The 20808-nt window shown below is 41.0% G+C and overlaps 1 long non-coding RNA gene across 2 annotated transcripts; it reads right to left on the bottom strand.

Annotated features, from left to right (window-relative positions):
• Positions 1–5118: 5118 nt before the first annotated feature.
• Positions 5119–10471, bottom strand: LOC118146107 (uncharacterized). Of its 2 annotated transcripts, none has more exons than XR_004731562.3 (3): positions 10320–10471; positions 6220–6430; positions 5119–5380 (listed from the first exon to the last, which is right to left on the bottom strand). It is a non-coding gene; the product is annotated as an uncharacterized LOC118146107 (long non-coding RNA). The 2 variants fall into 2 exon arrangements; XR_004731563.3 differs by having other exon boundaries at positions 6321–6430.
• Between the last annotated feature and the right edge of the window lie 10337 nt (positions 10472–20808).

The following is a 20808-nucleotide window of genomic DNA, read 5'->3' as shown; positions in this document are numbered from 1 at the left end:
AGATCTATATATATACACACACAGATATATATATATATATATATATATATACACACAGATATATATACACACACAGATCTATATATATACACACACACACAGGTCTATATATATATATACACACACAGATCTATATATACACACACACAGATCTATATATATATATACACACACTCACAGATTTATAGATACACACACACAGATATATATACACACACATATATATACACACACACAGATATATATATACACACACAAACAGATCTATATATATATACACACACAGATCTATATATACACACACAGATCTATATATATATACACACAGATGCATATATATATACACACACAGATCTATATATATACACACACACACAGATCTATATATATATACACACACACATCTATCTATATATATATACACGCAGATCTATATATATATACACACACAGATCTATATATATATGTATACACACAGATCTATATATGTATACACACACACACAAACAGATCTATATATATATATATCTGTATATTTACAAATATATTTACAGATATACAAATATATATACAAATATAAATGAAAGATATATATATGTATTTGTGTATATATATCTCTCTCTACAAATAAAACTCAAGCACTAAAAAAGGGACAAATTTTTTAAAGAAGAAAGAAAGATATATTGAAGTGAGTTAGGACCCACAGTTGCTAGGCATCATTAAGAAAGATAGGAAAAGTGTGGGTGAGGGAACCCACTTCCCTCTCGCTCCTTGACTCAAGGTGAAAACATGTTTATTAAAAGCCAAGTACTTAGACAACAATGAAGTTTAGTTGCCAAAACGTTTAACAGGTTCTGAGATGTCATATTGATTTGAACCTTGCTCTAAATGGCACATTATGTTATTAGAAGAGGAAATTAAAAATCAAAACATGGGCAAAGTATTTAACTAAGAGCAATCTTTTTGCATACAAATGCTGGGAAGAGTGTATTGCAGAACATTTTATTTGCTTTTTTGGTTATCCACTGCCAGCCTACTGAGGAGATACAGCCATGTTTAATGGAAGCCTTTCACCTAGTTGAGGGTTACACACCTAATTGCTTAAATATCCCTGTGTGGGGATTTGGGGCTGTATATAACTCAACTCCATAGTACAAGCCGCTACGCAGTCAGAGAATGGTGGAGAAAAGGATTTTGGAGTCAGAGAGAACTCGGCTTAATTTCTGAGTCTAAATTCAAGCGAGTTTTTAAAATCTCTCTCATCCGTAAAATGGAACAAATATAAAGCTCCTTGCAGAGTTGTTTGAGCAGATGTCATTTTAAACATCTACCACTCCTATCAAACGTTGAGTCCGTAACTGGCAGCTCCTAGTCTTGTCGGTAGTGTTAACAGTACATGAAACAGTATAGGCACAATGCCATCTACGAAGTGTGATTGAGTGGGTCAATCAGTGTGATTTTGGTAGCTCCAAGCTCATTGAACCTGATATCAACAAATCTCTAAGGCTACATGTAAATTTATAAGAAATGCAGGAGACAGGAACAGGTTAAAACATCCTAACTGGATAAAATCAGCAAAATCCAGACTATAGAAAATTCTACATGACAAATGATCTAGTCTATTAAAAAATAAAAATAGAAATGATGGAAGAGGATTTTTTGCTCAAAGGGGATACTTGAAATTATGCATTGTTGTCAATTTTTAGGTGTGAAAATAGGATGTGGTTATTACTCAGGGAAGTTGTGTTTTAGTGATAAATGCTGAAACGTTTACAGAGTAAGTGATATCCCAGCATTTGCAACAAAATCTACAGAATGGGGAGTTGGTGATGGTAGAGAAGGACAAGATTGGCTGCGTATTGATGATTGTTGTTTCAGTAATAGGTAAATCAGGTTCATTATATTAGTTTCCTTGTGTATATATTTGAAATTTTCTATAACAATTGTTACAGAAAAATCCTTATTTTCTTGATTCCAAAGATCAAATCAGATCCATAAATACTATGAGTAGAAATGTGTCTACTTAGATATATAGAAAGATTTTTAAGCCACATGTCTGTTCATTATTAAGAATTATTAATTTTTTCGAGATAGGGTTGCTGTGTGTCAGGCTGAAGTGCAATCATAGCTCACTGCAGCCTCGACCTGCTGGGCTTAAGTAATCTTCCCACCTCAGCCCCCCAAGTAGCTAGGACTACAGCTGCACACCACCATACCCAGCTAATTATCATCATATTTTTTCCATAAAGACAGGGTCTCACTATATTGCCCAAGTTGGTCTAGCACTAATGAACTCAAGCAGTCCTCCTGCCTCGGCCTCCCAATGTGTGGGGATTACAGGTGTGAGCCACTGTGCCTAGGCTAATTATTTTTTATTCTAGTGACTACACTGTACCATTCAAGGTCCTAAGCATTTTATCTATTTTTACTGATTTAATTTCCCCAGTAACCCTGGGGTAGGTATTATGATAATCCCCCTGTTAAAGATAAGGTCACTGAGGCATACAAGCTTTGTTAGCTGTTAAAGGTCACACAGCTCATAAGGGCTGTCCCAGGAAAGCAGTCGTGGCAGCCCAGCTCCATAACTCACATTCTCAATCACTAATTGAAGTGTTTGGATATGTATCATGAAAATGAACAGCAAAACATGAAAGTCAACATCAATGACAGCTAACCTTTATACTGAGCACTATTCTATGATATGCACTATACTAGTTCCTATCTATTGTCTTTAATTCAAGACAAGCCTATAAGGCAGTCTTACTGTTTTTACTTTACAGAAGAGAATGAGAAAACTCAGATAAAGTAGTAGATCATCCATAATCACTCAGACTCTGGCAGAGAGAGGATATTGTATTAGTTATCTATTGCTGAGCAATAAACCACTCAACAGCCATTAATTTAGCTCATTACTGTGAGTGAATTTAGACTGAGTTCAGTGGGGTGGTTCTTCGGACTTTTGCTGGGCTTCCTCCTGAGTCTGTTATGAGCTGCATTTAGCTTAGGCAGCTCTGCATGTGAGGGATGGCTGGCTCTTGGGTGGAGCACTTTGGTTCTCCTCCACAAGGTGTCATCCTCCAATAGGCTAGCTTGAACTTGTTGCCATAGTGGAGGCACAGGTCTAAGACCAAGAGTGGACCCATGAAAAGCACCTCTTTTGCCACATTCTATTAGTCAAAAGCCAATCACAAGGCCAGCCCAGATACAGGGAGTGAAGACTCAGACTCCATCTCTTGATGAGAGAATCTGAAAAGTAGCATGGTAAGTAGAGTGGCTTTAGCAAAAGGAAGAAAAATGGGGCCATTTTTGCAATGAAGCTACCGAAAGTACAAACTCAGCTTTGAGTAATTTGAGAGAGAATGCATACCTTTCCATCATTTTTATTTCTAGTGCAGATTTAGCTTACATTTTACCAACTTGGCCTGAACTTAATTTAAATCAGAATTCTCCATCCAGCTAAAGTTTAAGTGCCGAGCCAGTGAGTACTAGAGCAAGATACCAAAGATTTGCTGCTGTGACTTGCCAGAGGATAGGATTACACCACAGGACAGCAGAAGACTGGATGTCATGGGAAGGAAGAGCATTAGCCAAAAGTCCCAGTTACCAGGTAATGAAAGATTCTGACAAGTAACAACAACTATGCAGCCATAATAGAATTTCAATGAGATAAACTCCACTTTCTGTCCAAGTTTAGCCACTTAGGGAAGAAACAATTACCTTATGAAAATGGAGCACTCTCCTTATATTATCCCTTCATTAAAATATTCAAATGAAGGTAACAACACCGTTATAAGCTCATTTATAAAGAAAAATAACATTAATGCATTTAATGCTAATGCTTTTACCTCAGAGCGCTTTTCAGAGATGTTAAAATGTGAAGTTTATAAAATGTTCAATGATGTTGAACTTGAATTGCAACCTAATGCTTGAATTGCTACATTTAACATTAAAAACATGTTATTAATCTTCAATTTAGGGGAGAATAATTTTCGCTCACTGTGTAGGAAAAAAAAAGGCCCGTTATGATGGGATTTCATTCAGATCAAATTTGCTTTAATTGCAGTTCTATTAAATTAGAAATAAACGTTTTATCCTGATATGATTCTTTGATGTCTTTAGTTTTAATGCTAATAAAAAGCATTTTCACCACAGGTGTAGCTGCATTATGTACAATAATTAGTGCTTAAATTAAAGATGTGTCAAGCTACCCAAAAGTAATTTTAAAAACTAATGCAAAAGAAGTAAAACAGGTGAAATTTGGGGGTATTTTCATTTCCCACACCTTTGCCAACATCAGTGTTTCATTATTTCATTTTATTTTATTTTAATAACAATAATACTATTAAGAATAATACCTCCAAGCCATGGTTAAATGAAGTAGTATAAAGCAATTGAGTGAAACAATTTGTAGATTAAAGAAAGGCATTGTCGAGGAGTATCTAATAAAATGAAAATATATAAACATCCTGGTTAAGTAAAGAAAAGGCTGTAAATTGGTACTTACAGTATATTGTACTTGTAAAATATATATAGAAAAGTCTGGGAGGCAATGCAACCAAATGTTAGTCAGTTATTCATATTTAAGTGGGGGATTATAGTGAATTTTTCTTTTAATGTTTTGACTCTGTATTTTATAATCATCTTTTACAATTAGCAATACTATTTTCATTTAGGAGAAAGTCGTATGAAAGAACAAAATGTATTCAGCATGACTGAGCTTGTCATAATCAAAGACTGTGCTGTGTTTCTTTGTCAAACCTAAGTAGTGAAGTGAGTTCAGGCAAAAAACCATCTGGGAGATGAATGAATGAATGAATTCGTGAATGAATATATGAATAAATGATTGAATGAATTCTAGGCATTGGTATTTAATGTCTAGCTAACGACAAGGTAACCCAGAATTGTAGCTTTGCTTGTTTTTCCTGTGTAGCTCTCTCTTCAGCATCTAAATCTCTTTATTTTACACAGTAGAGGAAAGACAACTCTTATGACCCAATAGTGCTCTTCTCTGAAGTAAGCCAAGTTTGGGGACAAACTAGAAAATGTAAACTCAGCCTCAACACCTTGGGTTAGAGATAAAAATGTCCCTCTGTTCACACAAAAATGAATTGACCTAGATATGGCTTTTGAGTTTATTTCTTTGCTAACCCTTGTTAAATATTTTATCAATGTTCACACCCACTGTGTGTCAGAAAAGAGACCATATGCTGTTGGAAAGGCAAAGATAAATGAAGACATGTTTTCTGCCCTCAGGGTAGCTTGGAGTAGAGGAGCAGGAACAGGCTTTGAAATCCAGAATTCCTAGGGAACAGTCCAAGTGCCACCAGTGATTGGCGGAGTGGTGAGTGACTTGTCCTCCTTAAACTCCAAGATCTCATCTCTAAAATGAGAAAACCAGTAACAGTCCATTAGGTTTTCTAAAAATTAAACCAGATAATCTCTAAATGAGCTGGCGCATAGTCGCTTCTCAGAAAAGGTAACCATATACATTTAAAAATAGATGGATAAGAAAACATGAAAAAATGCAAACTAAGTATTTGTAACATACAATACACTTGATTTTCGTTCAATTTAGCTGATTTTCACATCTGTCTGGTCCTGTCTTCCCTAATTTCTGGAGAAGAAAAAGAGCTTCTGTGCTTATGGGGACTTTGATGATGTCAAGAGTAGCTACAATTGCTGGGGGTGAGACGTTGGTGCAGTTGTGACGGTGTTATGCTGGAGACTCAGGAATTTCTCACTACTGCCATGCCAAGAGCCCACATTCTGTCTGAATCTTTTTAAAAATGCCCTAATAGAGAAGGATATTTTAGTTATCTATTGCTGCATAACAAGTTATTTTCAAACTTAGAGGCTCAAAACAACATACACTTAGTGGCTGACAGTTTCCGTGGGTCAGAAATCAGGGGCTAGCTAAGCTGGGTTCTCTTACCCAGTTCTTTTTTTAAATTTTTTTATTTCTAAAGGTTTGTGGGGAATAGGTGGTATTTTGTTACATGAGTAAGTTCTTTGTGGTGATTTATGAGATTCTGGTGCATGCATCTCCTGAGCAGTATACACTGGACCCAATTTGTAGTCTTTTATCCCTGACCCCCTTTCCAGCCTTTCCCCCTGAGTCCCTAAAGTCCATCGTGTCATTATTAAGCCTTTGCATCTGCATAGCTTTTACTCTAAGCGAAGTGACTCAGGAATGTAAAACCAAACATCGTATGTTCTCACTCTCAGTTCTGGCAGACTGCAATGAAAGCATTAGCCAGGGGCTGGGGTCTCCTCTCAAGGTTCAACTGGGCAGGCATCCACGTTCAAGCTCGCTCACTCACTCAGAGTTCTTGGCAGGATTCAGCTCCTGGTGCGTTGTGGATGGCAGGCCACCTTCAGTTTCTTATCATGTGGGCTCTGCGTCAGGCAGCCCACAACATGACAATTGGCCCTATCAGAGTGAGAGAAAGATAAAATGAGAGAGAGATGTCACACTCTCTTTGCAACCTCATCTTAGAAGTGACATCCATCATGTTGTTGTATTTTGTGCAATAGAAGCAAGACAGGCGCGGTGGCTCACACCTGTAATCTCAGCACTTTGGGAAGCCAAGGCAGGCGGATCACCAAAAGTCAGGAGTTCATGACTAGCCTGGTCAACATGGTGAAACCCTGTCTCTACTGAAAATACAAAAATTAGATGGGCGTGGCAGAGCATGACTGTAATTCCAGCTGCTCAAGAGGCTGAGACATAAGAATTGCTTGAACCTGGGAGGCAGAGGTTGCAGTGAGCCAAGATTGTGCCACTGCATTCCAGCCTGGGTGACAGAGCAATACTCTATTTCAAAAAAAAAAAACCAATATTTAGGTCCAGCCCACGCTTGGGTGAGATGGGGTAAAGAGTGAAAGAGGAGACTGCACAAGGCCATAAATACTAGTAAGCAAATTATCACTAGGCGTGGGCCATCTTAAACAGCTGACTTCTAGAAAAGAGGCCCAAAGAATCACTCAGTCAATATTTCAGCCGATGCCTTAAAGGCCTTAGTGTTATAACCTTAAGAAAAGTGTAGGTTAGATCCTGTGGTATAAACAGTGACTCTATATTCATCCCTGTGATCACTCAGATATACTGAAGGAAAAAGAGAAGAGAAATAGGTCTGTGTCATCCAGGGTGATCTTGACAGGTCAACGCACCAACTACATGTTCAGAAAAGGGTGGAAAAGTGTGAAGAGCTAATCTTGACTCAGTATTCTCAGTGTTCATAGAATGCAGGAACACACACACACACACTGGCCATTTACTGTAGCCATTTCTATGTGCTACACAACAATTCTATGAAGTCATTGCTATTATTCTCATCACCCCTGTCTTACAGATGAAGAAACGGATACAGTAGCAGATTGAGTTGTATGATCCAAGTTCACACTGCTAATAAATTATATAAGTGAAATACAAACTGAGACCCTTTATTGATATGGCATAAAAATTCCCTAAAACCCAGTAATTCTACCCAATATTCAGTAATGTGCTGAAATGTGACTCATAAAATTCATAGCTCTCAGAGAACTAAACAAAGACCAGGCAGAGACAGAAGCACTTGGGGAAGAGGGAGGTACTACTGTCTATGCCTCCAACCTGCCACCAATTTTATTGCTCTTAAAATATTTGAGGACCATACAATGGTATTCTTTTGTTTTTTTCTTGCCTCATCATATCTTGCAAAGTATGTAGGAAACAGAAAGTTCAATATGTGACAATTCATTGATTACACTTTTTAAAACCTACATTGGCTAGAAGCTTCCTTGCATGTCTCATCTGGGCAGTTGTGATGAGTGTCACCTTTGGTATCAGACACACCTGAGTTCAAATTCTGGAATTGCTACTTAATTTGTATGACCTTGAACTTTCCTACCAGGTTCTTACCATCATTAGAATGAGATAAGAATATTTTCTTGTGCAGTTGTCATGAGGGTTGTTTAAAATAGTGTGCCAAGTGTCTACAAACACACAAATGCCAGCTGGGTTTATTATGATCAGCTGTTACCCAGTTTCTAAACAGAATTTTGCTTTCACTTCAAACACAACCTTTGAGGTATGATCTTTAAAATGTCACTATTCCCCCATTTTAGAGACCATCCTGGTCAACATGGTGAAACCCCGTCTCTACTAAAAATACAAAAATTAGCTGGGCATGGTGGCGCATGCCTGTAATTCTCCTACTCAGGAGGCTGAGGCAGGAGAATTGCCTGAACCCAGGAGGCGGAGGTTGCGGTGAGCAGTGATTGCGCCATTGCACTCCAGCCTGGGTAACAAGAGCGAAACTCCGTTTTAAAAAAAAAAAAAAAAAAAGAACAATGGGCTGGCCATGGTGACTTACGTCTATAATCCCAGCATTTTGAGATGCTGAGGTGGGAGGACTGCTTGAGGCAAGCAGTTCGAGACTGCAGTGAGCTAGGATCACATCGCTGCATTCGGGCTGGGAAACAAAGCATGACCTTGTCTCCAAAAATAATAAAGAAGGAAAAGGAACGACAGTATATTAGTCAAAGTAAGTGTATTAGTCCATTTTCACGCTGCTGATAAACACAGACCTGAGACTGGGCAATTTACAAAAGAAAGAGGTTTACTGGACTTACAGTCCCGCATTGCTTGGGAGGCCTCACAATCATGGTGGAAGTCCAGGAGGAGCAAGACACATGTTACCTGCATAGCAGCAGGCAAAGAGAGAGTGTGTGCGGTGAAATTCCCATTTTTAAAAACACTGCCCCCATACATAAATCATCCCCCACTGGGTCCCTCCCACAACATATGGGAATTATGGGAGCAACAAGATGGGATTTGGGTGGTGACACAGCCAAACCTTATCAGTAAGTAAACATTAACTACTTTAATAACCTCCCTTACTCCAAATCTCAGGGCTTAATGCAACATTTAAAAAAAATTCTAGGCTGGACACAGCAGCTTAATCCTAGCAATTTGGGAGGCTGAGGCAGGTGGATCACCTGAGGTCAGGAGTTCGAGACCAGCCTGGCCAACATGGTGAAGCCCCCAGCTCTACTAAAAATACAAAAATTTAGCTGGGTGTGCTGGCGCATGCCTGTAATTCCAGCTACTTGGGAAGCTGAGGCCGGAGAATCGCTAGAACCTGGAAGGCAGAGTCTCCAGTGAGCCAAGATCATGCCACTGCACTCCAGCCTGGGCTACAGAGGGAGACGCCATCTAAAAAAAAAAAAAATTCTGTATATCAGAAACGGGTAGGAGGCCTTTCTGAGCAGCTCTCTGCCCAATAGTCTCATATATATATATATATATACACACACACACACACACACACACACACACACACACACACACGAGTTTATTATTAACTCCCACAATCACAAGGTACCATAGTAGGCCATCCACAGGCCAGGGAGTGAGGAAAGCCAGTCTGAGTTCCAAAACTGAAGAACTTGGAGTGCGATGTTTGAGAGCAGGAACATTCAGCACAGGAGAAAGATGCAGACTAGGAGGCTAGGCCAGTCTCTCCTTGCACGTTTTCCTGCCTGCTTATATTCTGGCCACGCTGGCAGCTGTTTAGATGTGCCCACCCAGATGGAGGGTGGGTCTGCCTTTCCCAGACCACTGACTCAGACACATCCAGGATCAATACTTCCTATCTTTCAATCCAATCAAGTTGATGCTTAATATTAACCATTGCACCTAGAAACCAAATAAAAATGGCATTGTCCCTAGCATCCTATACCGGGTGCCAGCTGGATGGGTAGAAGTGATGAAAAGTACAAAGGAATATTACCTTAATACTTAGACTATGCAGACAGCCACATTTAGCATTTCTTTTTTACATTCTTAGTATATGGTCTTATGACTATCATTTTAAATAGTCTAGGCTGTGTTATGATTTTCTTAATCATGCCCCTCTCACTGCACAAATATTTAGGATTATTCTAATCCTCTTCCCTAGTATGTTACGACTTCATAAGACAAACCCTGATTATGTTAAAGTGCTTACCTTCAACTTAGGTCCGTTGCCAGAAAGTCAAGAAATGAATGCCAAAATCGGCCAATGTAACTCTCATGCTTCCTGAAGCAAAGGAATATTCACAGTCCCAGAGACCAGCCTGACAGCTCTTACCCTAGGTTCATTGCCTCTAAATTAGAAGGAGAGAGTTAGATATGTGCCCAAGTCAAATTAGACTTGACTTGGATTATATTTTCTCCCATGGAAGCAAACCATCTATATTATAATGTTCAGTGGCCAGCATCAGAAAGAACAGCCACAGTTTCAAATGACTGCATGGCTAAAAATCAAAGTATGATGATGCTTCCCAGCAAAACTCACCCTTTTTGGCGGTGTTGCTGTGCACAGAACGTAACTGCAGTCTGGATGGCATGGAATTGCAGAGAGAGTGCAAATAAAATGCAGATTTGTTTCCATTTCATTCCATCCCAACAGCAGTTATTCGTAACAGCTTAATGTGCAGCCACTGCATTTCCCACATGCAATGTGCTGAGGGTTTTGTGCAGTTAAAATTGGTTTTATAGGCAAGGGAAATGCCACCAGCACTGCAAAATTGTTTCTATACTTTTGCTCTCATGGATTTAGCCCTCTAGAATGAGTATTCAGATGCTAGAATAGTGGTTGCCCCCATAATGCAAAATCCAAACTACCACAGTCAGGATTATGCTGGAAGACACACACACACACACACACACACACACACACCCACACACCCCAGCAGCAGCAGCAGCTTATATAATACTATAAATTAAATATGAAGCCTCTTTGTGCTTTCAAAAAAATCAGAGAGAATCAAAGGCTTGTACAAATTCCTTCTTACTCTGCTTGGAGACATCATTGCCCTTATATGCTTCTGTACCCGGAATCCTGATGCAATTCACATTCTCTTACATTCTTTACCATTTTCCACATGCAAATAGTTAATTGCAGTTTACCCAGATGACTTTCAGCTGTGATGTATGGCACTTTAAGACAGACCTGTGCACCAAAATCTAAACATTGTGGCTAGTTATTCACCAGGAAAAGAAGGAGTGGGAGGGAGGCAAGACCACATTTTTAAATTTTTAACTTGGTGTGGCTTTTCAAAAGCAGTTCATGTTTGTAACTGCTGCAACTTATAGTGTTGGAAAAATGGGAGGATAGACAGGGAGACAAGTGGAGTCATTGCCAAGCAGCATTGAAGACTCACTAGCATGCAAAGAAGAAGAAGATGATGATGATGATGAAGAAGAAGACGGAGAAGAAGGAGAAGAGGAGGAGGAAGGAGGAGGAGTAGGAGAAGAAGAAGGAGGAGGAGAAATACACACACACACATATATACACACACATACACACACACATACACACACATACATACATACACACATACATACACACACACATACATACATACACTGTTCTTCATGTATAAAGATTGTGTTCTGATCCACAGAGCTTGGCGTTGGTTTTCTAGGATTGTGACCAGATTTGATCTGATACATCCTTGCTAATCTGTATTCCCTTCATATCAGTGGCCCATGTTTGCCTTTAGTTTGTTTTGTAGTTTAACGTTCAGGGTGTAGGGCACGGCTGTATTTCACTGACATAGCCTCTGTCACACAGAAAGCACTTCAGAATTCAACACTAAAGTTTCCCAGTAAAAGCTCCACCCTATGATGGGTTAATAGGTGCAGCCAACCACCATGGCACACGTGTACCTATGTAACAAATCTGCACAGCCTGCACATGTACTCCAGAACTTAAAAAGGTAAAAAGCTCCAGCCTAAATTAATTGATGGACAGAGGGCCTCTCCCAAACAGTGCTCAGTGCACCCCAACACAGCAGTACCACATGGACTCAGGAGACTAGGAAGGAGATGGCCAAGACCCGCCATCACCACAGTTTCACCAAGTCATTCCTGCTCAAAGCAGCTCCATCCCCAGGGGCAGCTTCTCTGCAGTTCCCTGAGCAGGACATTAAAGAGAGATGTGCACAATCAAGTAATTTCGATTCATTTTTTGGGGAAGTGATGGCATTTAGTGAAATACAGTAAATTGTCCCTTTCAACAGTAATAACATGTTCTGAGCTTTCCCCAACAGACGTCGTGTAATGGCAATATAATAGGATTGCTATGGCAATTAAGTGATTGCATATTTTCGGGCAACGGAGGGCATCCACCAGGGCGCAAACCATTAGTAAAGTGGAAACGTTGTTGCAGGATTGGTTAGGAACTGGATTGGGAGTTGAGGACACATGCCACCATCTATTTTATTTTATTTTTATTCTTATTTATTTATTTATTTATTTTTTGAGACGGAGTTTTGCCCTTGTTACCCAGGCTGGAGTGCAATGGCGCAATCTCGGCTCACTGCAACCTCCGCCTCCTGGGTTCAGGCAATTCTCCTGCCTCAGCCTCCCAAGTAGCTGGGATTGCAGGCCCGCACCACCACACCCAGCTAATTTTTTGTATTTTTAGTAGAGACGGGTTTCACCATGTTGACCAGGATGGTCTCGATCTCTTGACCTCGTGATCCACCCGCCTCGGCCTCCCAAAGTGCTGGGATTACAGGCTTGAGCCACCGCACCCGGCCCTATTTTATTTTTTTCAGGAAATCGGGGAGTGGGATTATAATATCACTGGGCTCCACTACACACACTGGGATTGTACTGGGAAGAGTCCAACAGGTCTCTACATAGCAAATGATCATCTCTTTCAAAGCATTTAACAAATACTAATCAGCACAGTGGTGCTAGACAAAACGGATTATGAAATTTGCTTTCTGATGGCAGAAGGGCTGCGTAGAGGAGGTTATTCAGTACCCTGCAGACATCAGTGACCCTTTCTCATTGCCGTGTTAATGGTTTCCATGCAGAAAAGTGACTTGGCATCTCATTGCATCCCACCTGTCTCACACACATCAACTTCTTATGTGAGATTTATAAGGAAGAGAAAATGTTATTCCATTTTCATAGCTGAGGATACTGACTTCTGATGACCAGTTACAGTTCAGTTTAGGTCTATGGAACATTGCAGGACTTGGAGAGGTGGCATTTTGAGTTCAAAAATCTGGACAATCAGGTCTTCTCCCCCAACCCCTGGCCTCCTGGAATCGGTGAATGTCTGTTCTTTCAGTGCTTTTGTTTTTGTGGTTCTTTTGGGGTTTTGTTGATGTTGTTGTTGTTGTGGTTTGAGATGGTGTCTCTTTCTGTCGCCCAGGCTGGAGTGCAGTGGTGTGATCTTGGCTCACTGCAACCTCCACCTCCGAGGTTAGTGATTTTCCTGCCTCATTCTCCCAAGTAGCTGGGATTACAGGCACTCATCACCACACCCTACTAAATTTTTTATTTTTAGTAGAGACGGGATTTCACCATGTTGGCCAGGCTGGTCTCAAACTCCCGACCAAATGTTCCTCCCCCTTGGCTTCCCAAAGTGCTGGGATTACAGGCGTGAGCCCCCATGCCCCACCTGTTCTTCCTGTTTCATTTATAAACTGGCTTTACAAGCATTGATTAAAGCTGGATATAAGTACATGGGTCATTGCTATACATTGTTCTGTATTCTTTGCTATGTTTGAAATATTTCATGACCAATAACCAAATATATATATATATAATTGTTGGACTGAAGTGCAGGATAGTAACCTCAGTATCTTCTGGGGGTATTAACTTGAGAAGATAAATAGTATTATAAAAGTAAGAGTTCATTTCTGTGTCTCCACTTTTGTTATTATTGCTCATATTATAATTATCGGAGAAATGTTAGTAAGGGCAGTGGAAATGGGATCTCTGCACTTGACTTGTTCCACTAAGGTGTAGTGCTTGCTATCAGGATCATTAGAACCTCATAGGGAGGATTAAAGAAGGGCACTTGCAATTGTAGTGCAAGGTAGGGCAGGGAAGAGGTCTACACAGAACCCTCCTTCTCCATCCTCAGCCACCTCCCCGAGTATCAGTGCTTTTTCTCCAAAACAGTTCAGCAAGTTCTCAACTAGCTAGTAGTGACTCAAGCATTGCTACTCAACGGTTATACCATGTTCCAGACTAAGTTGGGTCCTCTTTTATGTTCGTAACGTATCTTATACTTTTCTATGTTGTTGTGATAAAGCATCCACCATGCATAATGTACCATTTTAACCATTTTAAAGTGAACAAATCCAGTGGCATTTAGTGCAACCATCACCACTACCTAGTGCTAGGAATTATCTGCCTCAAAAGGAAACCACATGTCCATTCAGCATTCACTCCAGTCCCTGGAACCAGTAATCTGCTCTCTCTTTCTCTACGCATATGCCTATGCTAGATATTTCCATTTCAGTCAACTCATATAATATGCAGCCTTTTATGTCTTGCTTCTTTCGCTTAGCACACTGTTTTCAAGGGTTATCTCTGCTGTAGCATGTTAGTACATCATTCCTTCCAAAGGACACTAAAGAAAGGATGAAGATAGGGCCAGGCATGGTGGCTCATGCCTGTAATTCCTGAAGCAGGAAGATCACTCGAGGTCAGGAATTCAAGGCCAGCCTGGCCAACATGGAGAAACCCCGTCTCTACTAAAAATAAAAAAAATAGCTGGGTGTGATGGTGTATCCCATCTACGCAGGAGGCTGAGGCAGGGGAATTCCTTGAACCCAGGAAGTGGAGGTTGCAGTGAGCCGAGATGGTACTACTGCATTCCAGCCTGGTTGACAGAGCAAGACTCCATCTTGAATAAAGATAAAAATAAATTAAAAAAAAGAAAGGGAGAAGATAATTTGCAGAATTAGAGAAACATTTGCAATGATATAACCAATAAGGAATTAGCATCCACAATAGATAAAAAAAAAAAAACTTTAACAACTCAACAACAAAAAAGAAAAACAACCCAATTAAAAAATGTGCAAAGGATTTGGATAGAGAGTTCCCGAAAGAGACATACAAATGGCCAAGGAACACATGAAAAGATGCTAACATCATTGGTCACTGAGGAAATGCAGACCACCTTGCTTTTTAGACGGCTCATCACATCCATTACTGATAGATTAATGTATTATTATTCTTTGATTGACATCTGTACTGTCCACTGGGCTGAAATTTACAAGAGACCAGGATTGTGCCTTTTTTCATTTACAATGATCATCTCAGTACCTGGCACAGCATTTGACACATGATAAGTCTTCAATAAATATTTGTTGAATAAACAAAGAATGGTCAAGGAGAAAGAAAATGCTTTCAAGAGTCAGAAAAGGGAAGAATGGACACAGAGAGGGGAGTACTAAACACTGGGGTCTATTGGGGGGAAAAGGGGAGGGCAGTGGGAGGGGGAGGTGGGGAGGGATAGCCTGGGGAGAAATGCCAAATGTGGGTGAAGGGGAGAAGGAAAGAAAAGCACACTGCCATGTGTGTTCCTATGCAACTGTCTTGCATGCTCTGCTCATGTACCCCAAAACCTAAAATCCAATAAAAAATTAAAAAAAATAAAATAAAATAAAATAAAAATAAAATGTAAAAAAAAAAAAAAAAAGAAAAGGGAAGAATGTCTTCCTTTCAAAGTACGAACATTTTGCATAGAGTCGATGTGTCTCATGAAGATGCACAAAGAAAACAACTATTTTCTGTGACCTTCTCTCTGAGATCTCATCTCCAGACTGCAAGGCGCGGTGGCGATGTTGCTTTTGCTGTTTGTAGTGGTAGCACTTCTGCCCTTTGTTCATTGATTACTGTCAGGCAGGTGCTGTGCTGGGTGCTGAAGATATAACTGAGAATTAATAAAAGCATGGCCTACATCTCACATGAACCCTTTAGCACAGAGTTCTCTCTCCCAGATTGCAAATGAAGGAACTAAGGCCTGGAGAATTCTTAAAATAAGTGATTCGAGGATGCTTGGGTAGGAACCAAGCGGTAATCGAGTCAGTACTCATGAGCTCACTACCCTGCTTTCCTGGACTAGTTCTGCCTTGTCTCTAGATTCCACACATCAAAGAGCTCAAGGAATGGGAGATATCAAAAGATATTTAATAATGAACAATTGAGGCCGGGTATGGTGGCTCACACCTATAATCCAAGCACTTGGGGAAGCCGAGGAGGGTGAATCACCTGAGGTCAGGAGTTCGAGACCAGCCTGGCTAACATGGTAAAACCCTGTTTCTACTAAAACATATAAAAATTAGCCAGCATAGTGGCACTTGCCTATAATCCCAGGCACTAGGGAGGCTGAGGCAGGAGAATTGCTTAGAACCTGGGAGGTGGAGATTGCAGTGAACCAAGATCATGTGCACTCCAGCCTGGGCAACAAGCAAGACTCTGTCAAGAAAGAAAGAGAGAGAGAGAGAGGCAGAGAGAGAGAGAGAAAAGAAAAAGAAAGAACAGTTGACAGTGAAGGAAGGAAGGAAGAAGAAACGAAGGAAAAGGATTAAAGTTTGGACTTGCATTGCTTCTTAGGACAAACAAAATCATCACAGCGGCTAAAGTTATTCAGTTCTTACCGTGTTCCAAGCGCTGTGCTAAGCCATCTGTCTCCTTGAATGTAAAGATCTGTAAAATGTAGCTACAATATAACTATTAGCATCCCTATTTAGAATATGAGGAAACTGAGGCACAGAGAGGCCGACTAACTGGCCCAGGGCCACCTGGATGTCAATTAATAGAAGCAGGATTTGAACCAAGGAGTCTGGCATTCAGTGACTGTGCCCCTAGCCACTAGGCCATAAGTACTTCCAAAACCAAGTACAGCCCCAAAGTGAAGTTCAGATAAAAATATCATGGATTCCTGTTCCTTAACTCACATACCTTAGAGAGTAATGTTTTGTAGAAACAAGTGTTTACTGTTCCCAGTGTCCTTGGTACAATTTGCCAGCAGCACCTGTGGAGGCAGAGGCCACCCTTGTCCCAGAGAGCTGGCAGGGAGAAAACCCAGCTCATTCAGGATTCCCTACAGTCCCAATGACAAAGAAGCAAAACATCATGCTCGTCCTCCACAGGCTGCTCAGGCCGAGCTACGAGCCCAAGAGGATGCTGTCACTGGAGAGTGGACAGTTGCAGGCACTGCAGAGATCTTTAAATGAGATGCTGCTGCCTAGGAGAGCAGAAAGAACACAGAGCAAGAAAGATGGATGCTAAGACAATTCTGTACCTAGATCAGAGACTGTCCCTGCTGAGTGTTACAAGCTGACACCTGCCTCCAGGCTTTTATTTTTGCCCTTTCCGGGGCCAGGGGATGCTCTTTCATCTTCCCCCAGATCACTGCACACTGTATGCAAGGCTGGTCCTTTTCATCCCCCAGACCTGCGCGGAAACATCCCACCCTCCTAGAGGCCTTCCCATGCCATTAGATCAATAGTTCATCACTCAATGTCCCGTTAACTTATTTTATGTTTTTCATAGCACTCAACATTATCTAACATTATCTGTTTTGTTCTCTTGTTAATGTGTTCACTGGCTTACTCCTGTCCATGTAACCTCTGTGGTTGCAAGTAATTTTTTTTTTATGGCTATTGCTGTAGATGTAAAACCAGATTTGGTATTCCTGAAAAAAGGAAGAAGAAAGTGGGGAGGGAGGGAAGGAGGGAGCGAAGAAGGAAGGAAGGGAGGGAGGGAGGGAGGGAGGAAGGGAGTGAGTGATTAGGGAGGGGAAAATAAGGGAGGGGGAAGGGAGGAAGGAAGGAGGGAGGGGGGAAGGAGTGAGGAAGGAGGGAGGGAGGAAGGAAGGAGGGAGAGAGGGGGAGGGAGGGAGGAGATAGGGAGGGAGGGGGAAAGAAGGGAGGGAGGGAGGGAGGGGGAGAGGGAGGGAGGAAGGAAGGGAGTGAGTGAGTAGGTAGGGGAAAAGAAGGGAGGGGGAAGGGAGGAAGGAAGGAAGGAGGGAGGGGGGAAAGGAGGGAGGGAGGGAGGAGATAGGGAGGGAGGGGGAAAGAAGGGAGGGAGGGAATAAGGAAGGAAGGGAAGGAAGGATGGAAGGAAGGAGAAAAGGGGAGGGAGAAAAGGAGGGAGAGAGGGAGGGAGGGCGAGAGGGAGGGAAGGAGAGAGGGAGGGAGGGAGAGGGAGGGAAGGAGAGGGAGAGAGGGAGAGGGGGGAAAGGAAGGGAGGGAAGAAGGAAGGAAGGAGAGGAAAGGAAGGCAGGGAGGGAGGGGGGGAGGGAGTGAGGAAGGAAGGAAGGAGAGGGGAGGTGAGGCACCTTAGTGATCACCAGCTCTTCACTGCTTGGAGGTGAAAATTGAGGCACTGAGAGGTTAACTGGCATTCCAAAAGGCACACAGCAAGTGAATAGGAGGGCCAGGATTTTAGTTGACGTGTGGCTCAACAACTTGTACCTTTTTTTGTGCTCTCTTTCTGCCTTGATGGTGGCCATGCTCACGTGTGAAAGTTTCCCGAAATAACATACATACTTTCTGCATTGAAAGTGATCGAACCATTCCTTTGGCTTCTACCTGCCCTTGTTTTCTCAACTTGAGCCTTGTTTGTGTCCATAGGTAGCTTTTTCTACAGGTGTTTGAAACTAACAGAAGAGATATAAATCTTGCTCTAATCTATCCCATATCCCACACCCAAAGCAGTCTTTGAGAAAAAACAAAACGAATAACTTGGGTTCTCACTCTACACAACACGAGTGCTCTCTGTAATTTGTTTCATAAATGTATGCTGTTATTTTTAAGATATAAAGTAAAAGCAGAAATGTGATATCATTTTAGGATAGTTAACATCTAGACATCTGTCTCTTGAGATTTTGCTTTATTCCAGACCCCCAAAACATTCAAGTAAAAAAAAAAAGCATCTTACTTTTGATAATTATTTAAGTACTCAGTAAAAACAAAACAAAGAAATACAAACAAACGAGAAAACTGAATTGAAGAAGAAACATGAAGCCCTCTTGATCTCTGTGAAAACACAGCTAATTATCAAGACAATTTCCAAATAACTCAAAAGCTTGTATAAATGTCTTTTAGCACTGGGAGAGTAAAAGTAAATATTTATTACATGTTAAACAAAATTAAGATATATTTGTCACCAAAGGAAAAAAGAGGAAGCTACTTCTGTGTGCTGAAATCCCACTGCTACAGAAAGAAGCAGAGCCTTTTGAAAGGAAAACGTTTTAACCGTGTAACTGTGTTTACAAGGGTCATTTCAATGTTTTTGAAACTCTGCTGCTAAATAATGCATGTTATTCAAGTGTAAAAACAAAGCAGCAAAGTACCCTCTTATTGACAAAAGCCTGGATGTCCAGGTGGAAGAGAAGGCTCAGCAAACTGGGGAGGTGTGATTCATTCCTTCCCAAGAGAGGCTGGTGAGGTGCAGAGCACAGAACCTGGGGATCATGTGCAAGACCCATAGCTGTTTTCTGTCTCATCAAAAAATTGAACTGCAGGAGGGAGGGCTGGGGATGTAGGGCAGGAAGAGTGTGGGCTCAGAAGTAAGACAGTGTAGGATCAAATCCCAGCTCAGTCTTCTCCTTATGGGGCACATTTTAAAAATTGAGCTACTAGTTAAATAGGAATGGTTGCTGGGCTCGCAGAGACTTTAGAGAAGATTAAATTTAATAGGTGTGTAAATCACAGTGCCTGGTACAAAGCAATCACTCACTATTATTATTAGTGGTAGAAGCAATAATAATATCAGCAGTATTGGCAAAAACAGCAATGTGTGCTCCTCAATATTTCCCAGCTACCCTTGCAGTTAGGTCAAGGTCATGTGTCCCATTCTAGCCAATGGGCTGCAGGTAGAAGTGAGGTTGGTCACTTTCAGACAGAGGCATTAGGAGTGGATGTGAATTTCTGAATCTCTCTTCTTTCCTGCTATGACCCCTTGGGAGCCATGCTGATATGATGGCTTCATGAGATGAGATTTCACTCTCCATGAGTCTGGGTTCTGAGGAATTGTATAGAGAGGTGCCCACCTCCCTCCCTGCTGACCATGTGGAGGTACAGTGTGAGTGGGAAATACATATTTGTCGTTAGGCTACTGTGACTCTGGACTGGTCTGTCACTGTGGTAGGTCTAGTCTACCCTGTCTACTCTGACCCACTGTGGTTTTTCTTACCATTGCTTCATCAAAGTAGATTTGCAGAGACCAGAAGCCTCATGGGGGGATCCTAAAGCTGGTTTTCATAGAAAGACACATTTTTATCAATTGATACCCTCATCTATCTATCTACCATCTATCTATTACCTATTTGTCTGTCTATTCATATCTAATCTATGAGCTATCTACCTATCACCTATCAATCATGTATCACCTGTCATCTATCACTGATCTATCATCTATTATTTATTACCTGTCTATCATCTGTCTATATTTCATCTATCATCTATTATCATTCAGCTATCATTATCTATTACCTATTCTCTACACATCTATCATCTATCTTATCTATCTATCTATGTATCTACCATCTATCTATGTATCTATCTATCTATCATCTCTCTTATCTATCTATCTATGTATCTACCATCTATCTATGTATCTATCTATCTATCTATCTATCTATCTATCTATCTATCTATCTATCTATCATCTATCTATCTATCTTCCATGCCTCTGCATTTGTCGAAGGTACTGACAATACATGGTAGTAATAACCTTTTTCTCATCTCCATTCCTTTCTGACTCTAGAACACCCTTGGCCTTCTCTCCTTTCACCCAGAGAATTTATCATATGATAGAACAGATGTCTGATTCTTTTCTCGAAACACCCTAAACAGGCTGTGGTCACTCTTTGTTCTCCACCAGTGTCCAACAAAGCACCTAAATACTCAATAGATTGCTGTAGCATGTATCCTCTCCCACCGCCTTTGTTTTGCTACCTTCTCTCACCAAACTTATTTTTGAAACAGAGTATCGCTCTGTTGCCCAGGCTGGCATGC

This window comes from Callithrix jacchus, chromosome 12 (genome assembly GCF_049354715.1).
Source record: "Callithrix jacchus isolate 240 chromosome 12, calJac240_pri, whole genome shotgun sequence".
In the NCBI taxonomy this organism is placed as follows: domain Eukaryota; kingdom Metazoa; phylum Chordata; class Mammalia; order Primates; family Cebidae; genus Callithrix; species Callithrix jacchus.
This window is presented reverse-complemented; position numbering and strand designations above follow the sequence as displayed.